We start from the raw sequence: 17,486 nt of genomic DNA, 5'->3' as shown, positions 1-17,486 counted from the left end.
CTATACTTTTTTATAGGTAATTATGGAATGACGCATCCGCCTGCGCTAACTAAAGTTTACGCTGGCGGGGCCTCAGTACGGGAGATAAGATGAGGTCAGGTCAGTTGGTCCATCTTGACAAATTCACAAGGAATTAACAGTGTAGTTTCTGGGAGGTCAACCTAACGTGGTATATTGCTAGCAATGGAGTAATTAGTTCACATTATTAAAAATCCCCCAACAGCTATACTTTACGACTTAAAATTATATTTAGTTATAAATAATATCATTTTTGTGTCAAATTTAAAACTATAAATTATGATCCTTTTTATACTTGATAAATTACTACTAATTTTAGGCCTGCTACATACTTAGCATAAACTAAAACTATGTAGCATTAAATATCAACGCTACATTTCTGAGTTCATTATTATATAACATAAGAGTACTATAAACTTCTAGCTTAACTACGAATATGTTTATTTACTTCCTTATTACACGCCGAAAAGAATATAAACAAAGTCTACACACGACACTAAAATCAGGGGCAGTATAGGCGCAGTCGTAGGGACCGTACTGCATTGCTTTCTAGATACCCCCGTGTACGAAAGATTTCACATAATGTGCCCAGCGAGTCGGGTTTACCCCCAACTGTAATTGCTTCTAATTCTAGTATAGTGTCTAGGCCATTTAGAAGCCAAAGCAGCTAATATATGTAATATTAAAAAACAAAAGATTAATAAATTCCAATATCCAACCATCTGATAAGTCTAGCAAAATGAAAGTCATATGTACACATTATTTTCTATAAAACTTTGTCGATATAAAGGAAGTGTTTTTTGAAAGAGATCCTATAAATATAATCTGATCATACTCAAAAGAGATAAACACCTAATACCTTTCACCTGACATTAATCAATATTAAAAATAGTATTATTCTGAAGTAACGCATTCAGTTCATTAATTAATTTATATAACACTGTTTAATTTATTATTTATTCCTAATGAAAATTATTTATTCAGAATGCATTTCAGGATGATTGGATGTTTGATATTTCGAGCGTACTGAAGTTCTCGAAAGCAAATAGACAACTAAATGGGTAGCAAATTAAACTTTCGCGGTATATTAACTACGGACGTTTAATTTCTTATTTAATGTAGTATAAACAAACATCTTATTGCAATAAGTATATATTTTACAAATCAAAGTCTCCCAATATGTCACTATGAAGTATTGCAGAGGTACTACATTTCCCCTTTGAATGGTATTTACATTCTGAACAAAGTAGCTCTCAGATCACTAGTGACATCGACCACCGACTGTAATCTCTTTTAAAAGACGAAAATACTAACATGGTTTAAGGTATGTATATACATACACTTAAATATAATGTACATGAAAGGAATTTAGGTATTAGAAATTTTTTGAAGAATATATGTATATATTTAAAAATTATCGGCATATATCAATGTTATTTATAATAATATTTTAAAATATTTAACTCAGATTATCAGTATTTTAATAAAATATGTTATAATAAGATATATACAATTTAAAAATAAGATCACCAGAATCTAGGTTTGATTTAAAGTCATTAAGAATTTTATAAAAATATATTGTATAATATAATAAAATAACATACAAATGTAATACTGTAAATAATTAAAACAATCTAAATTCCTACAGTACCCAGTAGGCATTTCGTATCATTAAATTTGTTACCATCAACAAAGCGGGCAGTGTCTCTCTTTCTTCAGCATTTGTCGCATAATTGGTTTTGCAAATTCCCGGAGAATTGATGGATTGTTTCCTACAAGTTTGTCTTCGGTAAATTGTTAATTATGGTAATTCCGGAATGGATTCGATTGAAGGGACGAACTTTGGTGCAAGTTTAAGATGTTTATTAAAACGCAATGTCGACGAAACTCGTTATCTCAAATAAATGTTACTTTAATTGCTGAACACTGTATCTATTAAAAGCAGAATATTTAATATCACTGTCAAGTACTGTTTTTTTTTTTAGATAAGAGGTAGTCTTGGTTCTCGAAATACAATCTATCTTCACGTCAAATTTCATTAAGATTTGTTTAATCTTATTGTCGCGAAAAAGTTACAGTAACACTTTCGTATTCATAATGTTATTATTATTACTATGAATGTCTGGATAATATAAAAGAGAGAGATAAACTTCAAACATAAAAGGTTACACCATATAGCCCCATAAAGCTAGATATACATGCATATAGTCCCTTACCACTTTTTAATATATAATGTAAGTAAAGAGAAAGGCAACATTATTTTCACGGCATAACGCGTTTAACACAAATAAGCCGATAAAAAACGACCCTCAACTTGGTTGTTTCCAACAAAATACTTTTTTATTTTTTTTCCGTTACTTGGCTAAATCGTGTGAGAGTTGGTATACATTATAAATAAAATCACCAAAATACTGTATCCATAGACTTAGTATTACTAAGAAACTAAGAAAATATTTAAACTGCAATCATTGTAAACCTACAAAGTTACGTGTATTATATGAAGCATTTAAAGTACATTTTAAATGTTGCATTCACCACGATTTTTCAAATTGAGAACCCCATCTGACCTAATATCGTAACGGTATATTTTTATTTATCTTATATATAAAATTCTCATGTCACAGTTTTCGTTCCTATACTCCTCCGTAACGGCTTGACCGATTCTCATGAAATTTTGTGAGCGTATGGAGTAGGTCTGAGAATCGGCCAACATCAATTTTTCATCCCCCTAAATGTTAGGGGTAGTCCACCCTTAATTTTTTTTTTATTTTAAGGCAAAACATCGTTTGCCGGACAGCTAGTATTATTATATAAAGAAAATTGCGATTGCGATACGAAATTCTCATATATTCGGTATGCAAAAATACTAGACTATTTTATTGTATTTATAGTAGGTATTTATCGCAAAAAAGACGCAAGTGAGATGACATTATCATTTCAGTAAATAATTACAAATTTTTGATAGAACTAATTACATTATTTTTATTCGTTATTAAATAAATATAGTCGAACAGTTACTGTTATTAGATTCAGACTCTATCGCTAACTTTAGTTCTTATACGAGTATCATCAGCGAATCAATTTTATGATTGAATCTCCAAGCTTTTTTATAACTTGCTAAACAATCTAGAGCATCTTCGTATGGCTGCCAGTTTAGCCCATGTTTCGTCTATGTAGGTCACTTAACATGTCCTGGTCAAATTGGTCTATAGATAGAGAATCTAGGTTCTAACATAAATTTAGTTATATAACTCGATTTTGATGAAATACTCCTTCAATAATTATGTTCATTTATATAATTATTCATTTTGATTTCATACTAAAGAAAACTAACTAGTACAGTCATTATAAATAATTCTATAGTATATTTTAAATCGCTTCTATTAAATTCTTCTGTCTATATCTTTAGATGCAGTAAATTATAAGAGTATTTCTTATCCGCCCTCGCCTCCTGATAAGAACACCCGAGTTCGCCTACAGATATTAATCATTCTCTTCGCATTGGATTTATTATTTTTCCTCGCTACACAAGTATCATTGAATTTAATGGCAGAAGTATTTTTATCTCTGCTTCCGTTTCTCAAGTGTCTTCACAAACTTTATATCTGTTAGAAACTATATGAAGTCCTGATTAGTACTATTCGTAGTGCTAATGTATCCTAAGAAAGAATATCATGTTTATATTTTAACGTCGCAAATATATATTTGATAACTTCAACCTCTCATTCTATTAGACAATATATACGTATTGACAAACATGCAGACGATTCACCTAGTGGTAATTAACAGTTATATAAACAACTCTTCGAATGTCATATGATAAACGCGTGTCGTGCTTCAAGTATCCTATAATTATACTACCATACCTCACTCTTCAACTAATACAGGTTTGCTATGTAACAAGCTTGTTTACGGACGAAAACAGGTAGTCCATGGATAACATCGTACAAAGTATTTTTTTTTATAAATAGGATAGAGATACAAAGATTGATAATATAATGAGTGATAAAATCACTTACGTGTATTTTGTTCATACTCGTAATCATAATAGTCCCGAATGTTCGACTTCGAACTATTCTTAATTATTTGGTGAAAATCTAAAATAGTGTACTGGCACCTTAAAAACCAAAAATGTGTAGTTTAATTTTGCTAAAAAAAACTACCAAACAATTCAGATACAGTTTATTTTTTAAGGTAGGCTACAGTATATTATCCTAAGTTATAAGAAGAAATTATATTTTATATTGTTATAAATACATTTCAGGACAGACCATTGAACTTGGCACCCATTTAGATCTCACCTCTTTTGTCGTAGAAGTTAACAATCAAGGCATATATCATAATATTAAACTAGGCTATCATTTCACATTTATGTTTTTGATGGGATAGAATTAACTCCCTGATTAGTAGAAACTAAAATTTCTTACTGCGTAAGAAGTTTTAGTTTCTAAAAATTCTTACTGCGTAAGAAATTTTAGATATACAATTGAAGTGATTTTCACTGTCAATCAAATTAAGAAACTACTAGAGGAACGATACAGTTCAACATTTAAAATGGATTTATAATAGATGTGAAGCCTTTTTATGACCAAGGGATGGAAGAACTGCATACAAAGGATCCCTTTTTATGTAGTTCGGTCAGACAATCTGAAAAATCCGTACCATCCACTACAGATGAAGTATGTCGAAAACATCCAAATGTTCGTTTGAAATTCGAGTTTGTTATTTCGAACTAGAAATTCAATTCTATTTTTATCTGCCAGTTATTTATAATCTATATCGGACTTACCGTTAAAAGTACGAAATTATACCGACACATATACCTAAAGAAAATACTTATATGCTATTATTCTCGTGTTATTTAACTTTAGAAGTTCTTACAAATAATTGTGCCATTTTCTTTAACTGCACGTATCTATCGTCGACTCGATAATACCTCGTAAAACTTATTACAGGAAAGGGTTTATTATTTTCACGAGAATATCCAAGTTTTCTGGAGATAATAAATCATAGTATCCGGTGCTACTGAGAATTTCCAGTTCTAACATTTAGCAATAAAATTTCTAGTAGAATATTGACATAATGACTCTATTATATCTAGAAGTACAGATCACTTCTTTTAAGTATTTCTATGCATAAATTTTGAAAAACAAAATGGTGATGAACATTATGAACATATCAACAGATGATTGAAAATTTCACCTTTGTCTGTTATATTTCTGACCATTTCTATTGAATTGATTACATTTGAATGACTTTTAATCTCACCGTTATGATATATTTAATTAAAATATAATTAGAGTAATGGTTGAATTGTAACTTACGGCAATTAAAATCTCAGTACAATAAACTAATGAATAACTTTCTACTTACTTTACTCAGTTGTTAAAAATGTATTCATTACTTGCTATCTACAACCTATGAATTGGGTGAATAAGTTTATATAGGATGTAGTGGTCTCACACATAAAAATATAATTCAATTAATAAAGGTATAAAGGACATTGGTTAAACGATTAAAAAGTTTCTAACTAACATAAGCAGGAACATGTTTGTATTTTATTACATATATATATATATATATATATAGGATATATATACAGATGTAACAAAGCTTCGTACTAATTCTAAAAGAATATTTATTGGTAAATGAGAGTATAAACTGAATATTTTTGTTCTAAACGCGGTTTATGATACAAGTGTCTGATAGAACGTGTTGAATATTAAATTTGTAGTAACTATTAAAATATATTGTATCCACTAGAATTAATAAACAAATTAAATTCGGTAAATGTACCATTCAATTTCTAATTCTTGTCATAAAGTAACATGGTTCTCTAATTGAAATTTTATATCATATTCTTCTCCAAATGCAGCTATATAATGTTGCCTCTATTTCTAATTAAAGTATTCATTCCTGTCGGTGGCTACAAACCATTTCAATATCACGGGTAATTTAGTAAACAAACGACAGAGCGTAATTACCTCTTAATTTAAAGTTGCTAATTGTCAATTATTTGGGACGCCTACAATTTCCTTGTCAGAATTAAAATATACTTTAGAAAATACAGCGCGATACAAATATTGTATTATTACGGTTCGTTGTCAGATAATTTTAATATTTTATTTATCTTGAAATTGACATTTTATAATAATAAACTCTTAGTATAACATTTACTCACGAAGCAATATAAGTTTGGAATGTTACTGTTTTATTACAGTGATTATACTAAATTCTATAGTATTATCATATAATTATCATTTACCAACTTGTCTGTAAATCATTGCTTTAAGTGATAAGGCCGCCTTTTTTAGAATATTTTTATATTTAACTCTTTTATGTAATTTTGTTTTTATGCATAATAATGAGTAATATTATCATGTAAACATAACATTTGAATATTTTGATATGTTCTTAATAATATTAATTTAATATTTAAACTGGTCGTTATTTAATTTTGATATATAATAAAAATGATATATAATAAAAATGTAAGTAATCGCCAGCATATGGAAGTTATATGAGAAAACCTATCAATAGAGGACAAGTAAGTAAAAGTTAATGAACCCAAAACAACGATTGTTACAGTGTGTGTGCATTAATCTTAAAAACAAATTCACCGATTTGGCTGCAGTTTTCAAAAATAAATTGTCTTAAGCTTCACTTAAAATTTTGTGTTAATTTTATTCCAATCGATTTATAAATAAATAAATTATGGAATGTGTACAATGTGTCTTCACTAGTTGAAATATATACATAGATACTTGATTTGAAAATGAAAATATCACTAATTTATTATTTGATATCGTAATCAATTCAATTATAATCAATGATCACTCACATTATGTCAGCTTGTGGCCAGGTTAATAATTCAATACTAAAAGCCAAAATTGTAAACTGCAAACCAGGGACAATGATTTATTAGTAGCAATAAATAATTTAAATTCACCTTTATATATAAAACTGTGTTAATATCGTATATTAACAGAGTTTTAGATATAGAAGTAAATTTGAATATAGAATTATGAGACTTGCAGTGTATTATTAAAAAAGCTTAAATGCTCTACCTGACATTTGCGATAGTAAAGTGTTACTGTGGTAAAATCTTTCATTTGTGACCTGCTTAAGTAGACAGCACCGTCTTTATTTTATCGTTGAACCATAATGATAATCCACAATAATTCGCATGGTGTCACCAAGCTCGATGCTAAGCAGAGCTTATGTTACTAGACAATTGATATAAACAATTAGATATATATTTTTTTCGTAAATGCATATATTATATAGATCAATAAAAATAATCATAGTCATGAATACAAATATTAGCACAATGCGAAGAATTTTAGTTTATTATATAAAAATCCGTCTTTTATTTATATTTTATAAAGGTGGTAAACTCTTATAAAGCATAACATTAATTGTTCTGTGAGATCAAATAAAATAACTACAAAAGTGCAAACAATTTGTGCGTTCAATTACGAAAAAAAACTGTACATACCTACAAAAGTACCTTCGGACATATCTGAACTTACTTTGTATTCGTCCATCGAAACAATACGGATAGGTACAAATGGCTGTTATCAACAAACCTATATGTTTCATTGGGAAAGTTCGTTGTACTCCGGCAACTGTTCTGGAATTCCGGATATAATAAACCTTAGTAGGTTCCAATAAAGTTTACAATAATACAAAGTTCTGTAGTATTCCTCATTAGACAACTATACGCCTGTGGAGTCTCTTGAAAGAGGCAGATTCAATTGTTCTCCGTCTCACTAGTATACATTTTCAAGTTTTCCAATTAGAAGAACTCCTGTACGTGTTTTGGTAGCAAGTTTTAATTTGTAAAATGTAACAGTAGTGTAATTATTATGTGATAAATAACGACGTGCAAAGACTATTTGTTTAGCTTGGAGTAAGTACCATATACTATTTTTTTTTTATAACACAGGGGACAAACGAGCATGCGGCTCACCTGATGCTAAGTGATTACCGCCGCCCATGAGCACCCACAACACCAGGGGAATTGCAAGTACGTTGTCGGCCTTTTAAAAAGGAATAAGCTCTTTTCTTGAAGGTTTCAATATCGTATCGGTTCGGAAATACCATTGCTGGAAGGTGATTCCACAATGTGGTTGTGCGGGGCAAAAAGTTTCTAGAAAACCGTACTGTGGAAGACCGCCATTCATCCAGATGATCAGGATGGTATTTCAGTTTCTGGCGGATGGTACGGTGTTGAAACTCAGCAGCTGGTATTAATCCGGACAATTCCTCAGAACACTCCCCGTGATATATACGGTAGAAAATGCACAGAGATGCAATATCTCGCCGCAAAGCCAATGGGTCGAGTCTGTCACATAGACGTTGATTACTACTACTACTACTATACTAAGTACTATATATATATATTCAAAACACCTAAGTACCTAGCGTAACAGTTTAATTCACCATCACACATATTGCGTTTCGATCGCTTTATGAGTTTACGAATATTTTAAACAATACCGAGTATTTTAAACGTAAAGAAAAAATAGGAAACTCGTCCTATTTACAATTCATCATGTAATTGAAACTATAGTTTATGTAACTAATATAGTTAGGTAATAAACTTTAAATCAGGTTGTTTTTATTATTAGATATAAAATATTTATTTATTATCTGTTACTGTTGTTCATACCTTTTCTCAATATAAATTGATTTTCATAATGCTTTCTTTTATTAGAAAGATGGTGCTTATTGTGTGTAATTTTGTTAAGAAGTAACGAGTAGTTTTTGAGAAATCCTTAATAATTATAGATGGTTTTTTCATGGCTTCAATAAGTAGTGTTATTTTGAAATGTATAATGTAGTATTAAGGATGTGTAATTAAAAAATAATATAGAGTCGTCTGGCAACTACAGTCCAAACACAATTCAACAACAACTTCTCTGAAGTAGGCAGAGTTGTGTGATTTACAAATTGTTAAAGAAAACGTGTATTTTAATTTTGAAAGTTTTTAGTTTTACTAAATGTACGTTATTTATTTTGAATAAAACACATTTAAAAGACTTCAAATGATTTTGTTAATAGACATGTGAACATTGCTAAATTACTAAATTAAACAACGGACTGCTCATTAAATTGCAAACAAGACAAAAACGAAATTTATGTACGAAGAGCGGTAGCCAATTTATATTGTTAAATTGATCAAGTTAACAAATTTGACTTAGGTATTTATTTTCATCGACGCACTTTTCAGTGTATACAACATTCACGCTTATTAACTTACTGTACCTATATATTTGATAGTAATCAAATATATACAGTAAGTAAATATGCATTCAGTTATGAAAATACAACAGTAAACTTTACAATAGTTGAAATTTACTCAGTACCTACAGATGAGATTTTTGATTATGTTTTTCTATTAATATTTTATGAGCATAGCATACATTGATTGTTTTATACAGTAATAACTACAAATAAGCTAACAGTTTATTTATCAGAATATCTTCTGTAAAACTTAGTATATTTTAATCAAATACACTTTTTCCTTTTCTTTTGAAACGTAAACAATTAATAGAATAGAAAGACTGCAATATCAGTATATCAGTTAGTACTTTCATTAAACTAGAAATATTAATTAGTACATTGCTCGAGCATGAAGAGATGTAAAACAGTTGACCGTCTGATGTCTGACTAAATGTCATGCAAAATGTCTAAAACCATTATAATCATGAAGAGCGTCACGAATAATGATAGTGTAATATAAAAAAAAATACGAATCATCTGTTAAGTCATGGAATTAAACGCGGTATTGATCCGTTAGGAATCGCGACATTAATCTTATTCGAGTCCACTCCCCAGACCTTTCTTTTTGAGCCATTTTATAAACTTAATCGAGTCGCCGAATAACCGAATCGGAAACGTTGTCGATGGAGTGGAAATTGAAGTAACTGATCATTTTTCACGAATATTTATAATATATTTAGGCTCAATATTTATTCCATAAATTTAAAAAATATATTTAAATATAGTATCACTTGATAACATGTGATTGGTGTTGCTGTTGATATAAGTATATAGATGATTGTTGGCTCTTACGCATACTATTAGGTAGATCATCAGTTTATTTACCATAAATATGAATATGAAACAAATTTTAGATTAGTGCATATTGATATACTACTAACTCTAAGAACCATTTTTATGAATAATTTTATTCAATAAAGAGAGTATCAGCTTCATTTGCTTTCTATTGCTTATAGTATTTCTTATTTAAACTATTTAGATATTATAAGCTGGGATAAAGTAATTACCTTTATTCAATCTATAAAATTACATCATAGTGTAGTTATTTTATTATTTAGCCATAACTTGTTTATAGACACGATATATACGTAGCAATATATGGGACTGTCTTCACCAGAAGACAATTTGAGCATCTACAATGCTGGTGACATGACTTTGTTGGCTGAAAAACTGGGGACGTGCTGACACAAGCAGCAAAACTATTGCCAGAACGACAAGACTCGAAATTTCTTTTATATATATATATATGTTATCAGAAGTATAATGTTACATATACATACCATCACTATTTTCATCCCATTGGCAACAATCAATACTGTGGTACACGCAACACTTGACATTTCCACATTTTACTGGCTATATTTTAATCCAACGTTGAAGGGGCAAGTCTACCGCATATACACAAATATATGCATACATACATTTATTGGAGAAATGCAATGAAATGTTGTAATTGTAACCATTTAAAATTTCTGTATTTTAAACTGTTATAAAAATAGGCTTGATCTGTCTAGACTGATCTGTTAACAAAATATTACTTAACTTAAATCAATAAAGCTGGAGAGAGAGAAATTTCTTTTCATTACATAGTATAAAACAATGTCGCTGTCGCTGTCTGTCCGTCCCTATGTATGCTTAAATCTTTAAAACTAATCAATAGATTTTGAAGCATTTTTTAATAGATAGAGTGATTCAAGAGAAAGGTTTTTATATATAATACATGTACACCCGTACGAAGCCGGGCGAGTAGCTAATATTACATAAATCATTCCTAAATAAGAATTTCATAAAGTTACTACGTGAACAGGAGATAACTAGTTGAAGCACACAAAACATGAATAAGAGGTAATTTTATAATCATCCACACAAACCCAAAATATCAATTTATATATAGATTTTATCCTATATTTATAATATTGGAACTGTAAGAAAAAAATATTATAATGAACTTCATTTTTTCTCGAGTGAAGTAAGAAATCGTGAAGTTTCATTAAACTCCGTGCTGATGAGTTGAAAAATAAAATTATTCGCAAAGTTTTATTCCGAACTGACAAAAACAGAGAGGCTTCTGGGAAACCAGAGGTATATTTAATTTCGATTACTTTGTTTGCAAATAAAATGAAAATGGAACAGAGCTATTTAAAATATAGCTTCACGCTAGCGTTCATTAAAAATTTAAGTAAATGAATTCGGTTTAAAACGTTCAAAGCCCAGTGCTCACTAGACCGCTCTGTCTGTTGTTGTGAGTATATTTTGTTCACGAAAATCTTTACACACATACTGATAGAATATCTAGATTCGATATATATATAAGAATTGTTACTATAAATTGCTAACTTACTTCAATTAATGAAATAAAATATTATTTTACATTTAAAATACCTGGTAAATAAAAATAAATCGTAAATATATTATTAGATTGCACCACTCCAACCAAATGTTTTAACAACAAGCGACATCATCCCAGGACGGTTAGAAGCCACGTAAGAATGTAAAAAAATCTATTGAGAGGCTAATTATAGATTACATTAAGACTATAATGAAGTGATTGGGTTGATTAAACAAGATCAAAAATCGCGTTCAAAAAAAAAGTGTGTTACATGTACGTGAAGATACATATCGTGTTGGCCGCAGCTGGCCTTTACAGCTTTACCGGACGTTAGGGGGCGAGTGCAAATGGCACTCCAAACCCGCGGTAGGACTTATGGAGCAGGCCAGCTCATGCCCGACGGATACGACTTTAGTCTGAGGGCACCACTAGGGGTTCGAACCTCGTGGTGCCCGTTTGAATTGGATGAGGGATCGATCGGAGGGACGCCCGGAGGCGCCGGTGTGGAGCGCCCGGGCACGCGCAGGCGCCCGGTTGATTGCGCGATATGGTGTGTTGGGGGTCGTCGTCTTCGCCGGCGAGGACGGTGTCGTGTGTGTGTGTAAAAGTGTGGTCGGGGTGGAACGGGCGGGCTCGTGGGGAGGTCTTCTGCCGTTATGGGGTCGTCGGGGTCAATGAGAACCGAGACCGCACTGACTATAAGCAGATTATGGTGGGATTGGTCAGAGTCAAAGTAGCGTCGAGATGCTTCCTTCATAAACTGCTTGATGGAGGGCAGATTAAGGTCGCGGTGGAGATCTACGCTACGAACGAACCACGGCGCATCAGTGGGGTAGTGTACCGAGATGGGCATCTTGCGATTTTTCAATAGTAGCAAAAAACTAATACGTGTAAATATAGAGGAATATATCTGTCAATAATTTATCATCTACCCTCTAATCTTCAGTTTACCTCTGACCATACCGGTAGTAACAGTTCCTAAATACGCAATATCTTTTATTTTCATCCCTTATAATCATCTACCCTCTAATCTTCAGTTTACCTCTGACCAAACCGGTAGTAACAGTTCCTAAATACCGCGAACTCAATATACACATATAAAACTTTTTAAGATCATATAATATAAAAAGTGGCTATAGTATAAACGTTAATGAGAGCAGGAAATGTTTTTACATATTCCGATCTAAAAATAAACATTAATATAAATATATTTTCTCATACTTTGTTAATTATATTTAAAAAACATAACAATATTAAGCGCTCATACATTAAATATGTGCATAAATAAACTTTTTACATATTTTATAAGGTGTGTTTGAAAAAGAAAACATTATAATACACGTGTACCTAAAAATAGATACGAATATTAAAACTCGAATAAATATTTTGTTAGTTACCAATAAGAAATAAAATATTTTTACACGTTCTGATCTAAAAATATCGAAAACTTTTAGAATTTACCATATGAATAACAACCCTAAAACGCCACAAATCCAGACAATGTGGATTGGTCCGATTGTATCCAGAACGGTTTAGTTATTCGATCCAAAAGAAAATTCGGCCGATTTTAATGTTCCCCATTTGTTAGGCTTCGTATCAAATGGCGGCCCTTTTCCTTTTTGGAGTCGAAATTTTATTGCATTCAAACGGGCACTGTACGAGTTTATGGACGCTTTAGTATGGTCTATTATTATTTAAATTATTTATTGTTGCTTATATTAAACCTATTATTGTAACCAATATTCTTAAAAGCCTAGTGATTTACAAAACCTGATTTATAGATGAAATATATATTTTACTGTAGGTACTATTAAACTGCCTACGCAATAATGAGTTTACTTGTGAATGGTACTCCAGGCCGTGAAACTAAAGTGGAGGTTCACGGCCTAGAAAAACTTAATATTTTGAACCTTTTTTAGTAAACTACCTACGGTATCAGATAGTTTTATTGACGTTTAAAAAAATAAATTTCGTATTGTTTTAGTATTTCTAACATAAGTGAGATGGTAATTACCTGTCCTAAATAAAGTTAAGGGGCGTGAAGAATAATTAAAACCAACTTCGCCAACTAATGATGAAACTTGCCTGAAACTCTAAACCTAAAGCTTTAAGACTGCATGCAAGTTTCATTATAAAGGCATCAACAGCAACACTAATAGTGTAGATGTTCATAACGCTTGAAGTAAAGCTATTAAATTTGTCGTCCAAACTAGGCTCAGGACGCTGACGTTTAATTAGTGTCTTCAGTAGCATGCATGCTGACGATTTTGTCCCTAAAGGACTAGTTCATTAGAATTGTAAACTTTCCATATTATTCTGAATTATACTATTATAATAAACATGTCACAAATAAAATATAAATTATAATCATATCTAGATGGAAATATATCATCCCTTATGGAAAATAGGAATCATCGTTTAAAGACAGATTTACTGAAGTAGACTTCGTATACGTAGGCGGTATCTCAGACTATCAGTAGTAGGTAATATATATTACTGTTGATACCAGTAGCTTGTTTGAGGTGGTACAAGACAGTGATACATAAATTACAGGATAATAGACAGGACATCTTAGTCCTCCAGAATGGTAATGCATCAGTGGTATCGCGAAGGTCACATGATACGTGATGACAACAGCATCACGTTACGCCTGCGGTATTACTTAATCGTTACCATTCCTGAGCTCTGTATTATCACTGCCTTTAAAACTTAAACAGCGCAAGTTATTTATTGGTAGAAACAGGGGAGGCAGAGGTGCAGACGAGTTTGTACAAAGACTCGATATAAATATATCTGGTAATGGCATAGTATATACTAACAGAAAGTACGTTTTTCCAGAAACTTTTTCCCACGCACGACCACATTGTGCAATCACCTAGCACAATGTGGTCGTGCGTGGGAACAAGTTTCTGGAAAAACGTAATAGTATTTTAAAACCAATATTATATTGAAACCTCCCAGAGAAGAGTTTATTGCTTCTTAAAAGGCCGCACTTGTGATTCCCCTTCTGTGGCGGGTTCTCATGAACGGCGGTTAACACTAACCACCGTGAACCGTAAGTTTGTTTGGCTCTATGCTATATAAAAAACAATCGTATTATTTATACTTTAATATACATCATATTTGATAAAAGTATTCCATCAGTTGAATAAACGATTGAATGTAATTCTCTTGAGAGCTTGTTAGCAGTTCAATAAATTCCGTAGCAGCCCGGCAGCATACTTCATGCTCTTGATTTATTGCAATTGCTTCAATGCGCCCATGTGTACTTTCAGGTTATAGGCTTCGTGCTTATTCATAATATGGCAGTTGTCATACAAAAATCGACTTAGTAGGTATGCATATTTATATTAATTTATTATTATGTCAAAATTCAACAGGCGTACACTATAAAAATTTAAACTTTTGAATAGACGAAATTGCGATAGACCTTCTTTTTGAATTATATCAAAAGAACAATAAAAAAAATATCGTATTTAATATATACATAAATGTAAACAAATTGCGAACCTTGTTTGTTAAGAAGAAAAAACATTCATATATATAATTCGAATAGTTATATATATTTAGTTCTGAGTATCTGGACGGCAATTTGCAAGCGGCCGGCAACGGAGGCCCTTTGGTGAGTAAGTAAATTGCGACCTCCGACTTGCAGATTAAACCGGTATTAGATTTGGTGATACAGTTTAACATAGTTGACACATTGTATATTGCGTATATGTCACAAAGTCGTATCACACATATTAAATGAAGATGACATTTAAGATCTAAAGACATTTCTGCTTTATTTCCTATAAATAACTAAAGATAGTATATATCTGTGAGTGTTCCAATGAAATGTCAATAATGAGTCTAATAAATTACGAATTTCCTTCTATATATACTACCTAATTTTTAAATATTTATAATTTCAATCTCATGGAAAAACTTTTAGCATATATTATGATAAAAAGGGTACACATGTGCTGATCTATTGTTAAAATCGAGTAAACATCATCCTCAAACAAAGTTTAGGTGGGTGCTTTAACAAATTTCGCCGCGTTTTATATAAAACAAGACTGAACACGGATGAAAAGTAGGTAGAGTGAAACAAAAAAGGTTTCCCTTGTTATTCAAATCAGTGACAAACTTCCACCGGGAAGTACTCAGAAAGATCTTGGCTTTGGCTTTTGCACCGTAAACGAGTAGAAACTTTTTATTTTAGCATTTTCAATATTTGCCTCGCATTATGGGACTGGTGTTGGACGAATAAATATATATCTGTCAGGAATAGTCACTACTAAGTCTTCTAAGATGAGCTATCTCTTTCAGATAGTCTAAAGATTTAAAAGCAATAATTTTGTGGTTTAAATGCAAAAATTTACATATTTACTTATTTCAGTAGATAAGAATAGAATAAAACTACAAGCGTCAATATAAAATTTGAACTTACCAATTTATCGAGGCATCCGTGCAAACTGAAACAATAACATAATATTATTAGGCATATAAATATGTTAAATATTGTATATGTAATTTATAAATTATATATACTTGACACAAAGAAAATCCAAAACTTTTATAGAGACTGACCGCGTAGTGTGTTTTAAATATAGTGTTTAAAATAATAATAATAAATTTAGATAATGTTATTTGATGTATTATTTTTTATCATGTCTTAAACATACGTCTAACTAAGTAAATATGAAATTGAAACTAAACAATTAGTGAAATTCAAAAGTACCTAATGTATAGTTAAGAAAATATTTTAAATGTCTGTATATATTTTAATTTCATATTTATAGATGTTATAATACTATTCTTAAATGTCTAATCTTGATATATATAATAATTAACAAACTTAAATATTAAGATCAAGATTATAGATCGGAGTATTAAATTACCTAATGTATAGTTAAGAAAATATTTTAAATGTCTGTATATATTTTAATTTCATATTTATAGATGTTATACCCATACTATTCTTTTATATAAATTTAATACTCCGATCTATAATCTTGATCTTAATGTTCTAGATGGTTCCTAAACACACACAGCATAATAATTCTGAACAAACTTAAATATTAACATTATATGAACATGAAATAACGCGACGACATAAAATACGGAAGACAAAAGGATACATTTAAAAGCCGCATCCGCTGGTAGATGGCAAAACAAACCCCTAGTTCTAAGCGGAATACCTCTGGAATAGACTAAATATTTTCCGGAACAAATCTTGTACACAAGACGGCTGTCACCGGCGCCGTGTCGTTCCGGACACTGCGTTTTTAAATTACCCTTAAATAAATGTTAGCTGAATTGTAAAATGGTTTTTGTAACAGTATAAATGTTTAACATACATTTAATTTGTCACAAAATTTACACATACTACAAAAAGAAGTATCTGCTACTTTCATCTATACTTTTTCATTAGACAATTTTAAAGCTTAAGCTTCTTAACAGGTATAAGTTAGTCATTAATAATATTATAATTTCATATCAGTTAGTTCAGTTTTTATCTTTATCGTTATAAAATTTGGTGATCAGTTAGTATTTATAATGAAAAAATATATATCTCTGGCCTATTACGTTATTTGGGTGACAAAAGTCCTACAAAACCTAATCAGTAATAACAACACAGTCAATCTACAGCAACGAACGTTTGTAATCTCTCAACCAACCAACTTACCAATAAAAAATTATACAAAACAATGGACTAACTTAGTAGTTGAAGAATGTTTTTGTGTATGTTGTAATATTTCTAAAATTTACTCTCTAGTTAGACATAGGTAGTAATTAAAATGACTAATTAAATTAATTATTTAAGTAAAAAATATAATATACATTTTGAAAATATTATACAATGTAT

At 30.6% G+C, this 17,486-nt stretch overlaps 1 protein-coding gene across 2 annotated transcripts in view; it reads right to left on the bottom strand.

The window, feature by feature from the left end:
- Window positions 1-17,486, bottom strand: part of LOC131844307 (TWiK family of potassium channels protein 9-like) — a 283,305-nt gene that overhangs the window by 28,834 nt on the left and 236,985 nt on the right. For both annotated transcript variants that reach the window (XM_059193160.1, XM_059193168.1), the window contains one exon: window positions 16,068-16,092. The gene's annotated coding sequence lies outside the window, so the exon portion shown is untranslated. The remainder of the gene's footprint in view (window positions 1-16,067; window positions 16,093-17,486) is intronic.

The sequence above is a fragment of the Achroia grisella genome, unplaced genomic scaffold (assembly GCF_030625045.1).
Source record: "Achroia grisella isolate CSIRO2021 unplaced genomic scaffold, CSIRO_AGI_Agris_v1 utg109, whole genome shotgun sequence".
Lineage (NCBI taxonomy): Eukaryota > Metazoa > Arthropoda > Insecta > Lepidoptera > Pyralidae > Achroia > Achroia grisella.
Note: the sequence above shows the minus strand (reverse complement) of the source record. Positions and strands in the feature narration are given on the sequence as shown.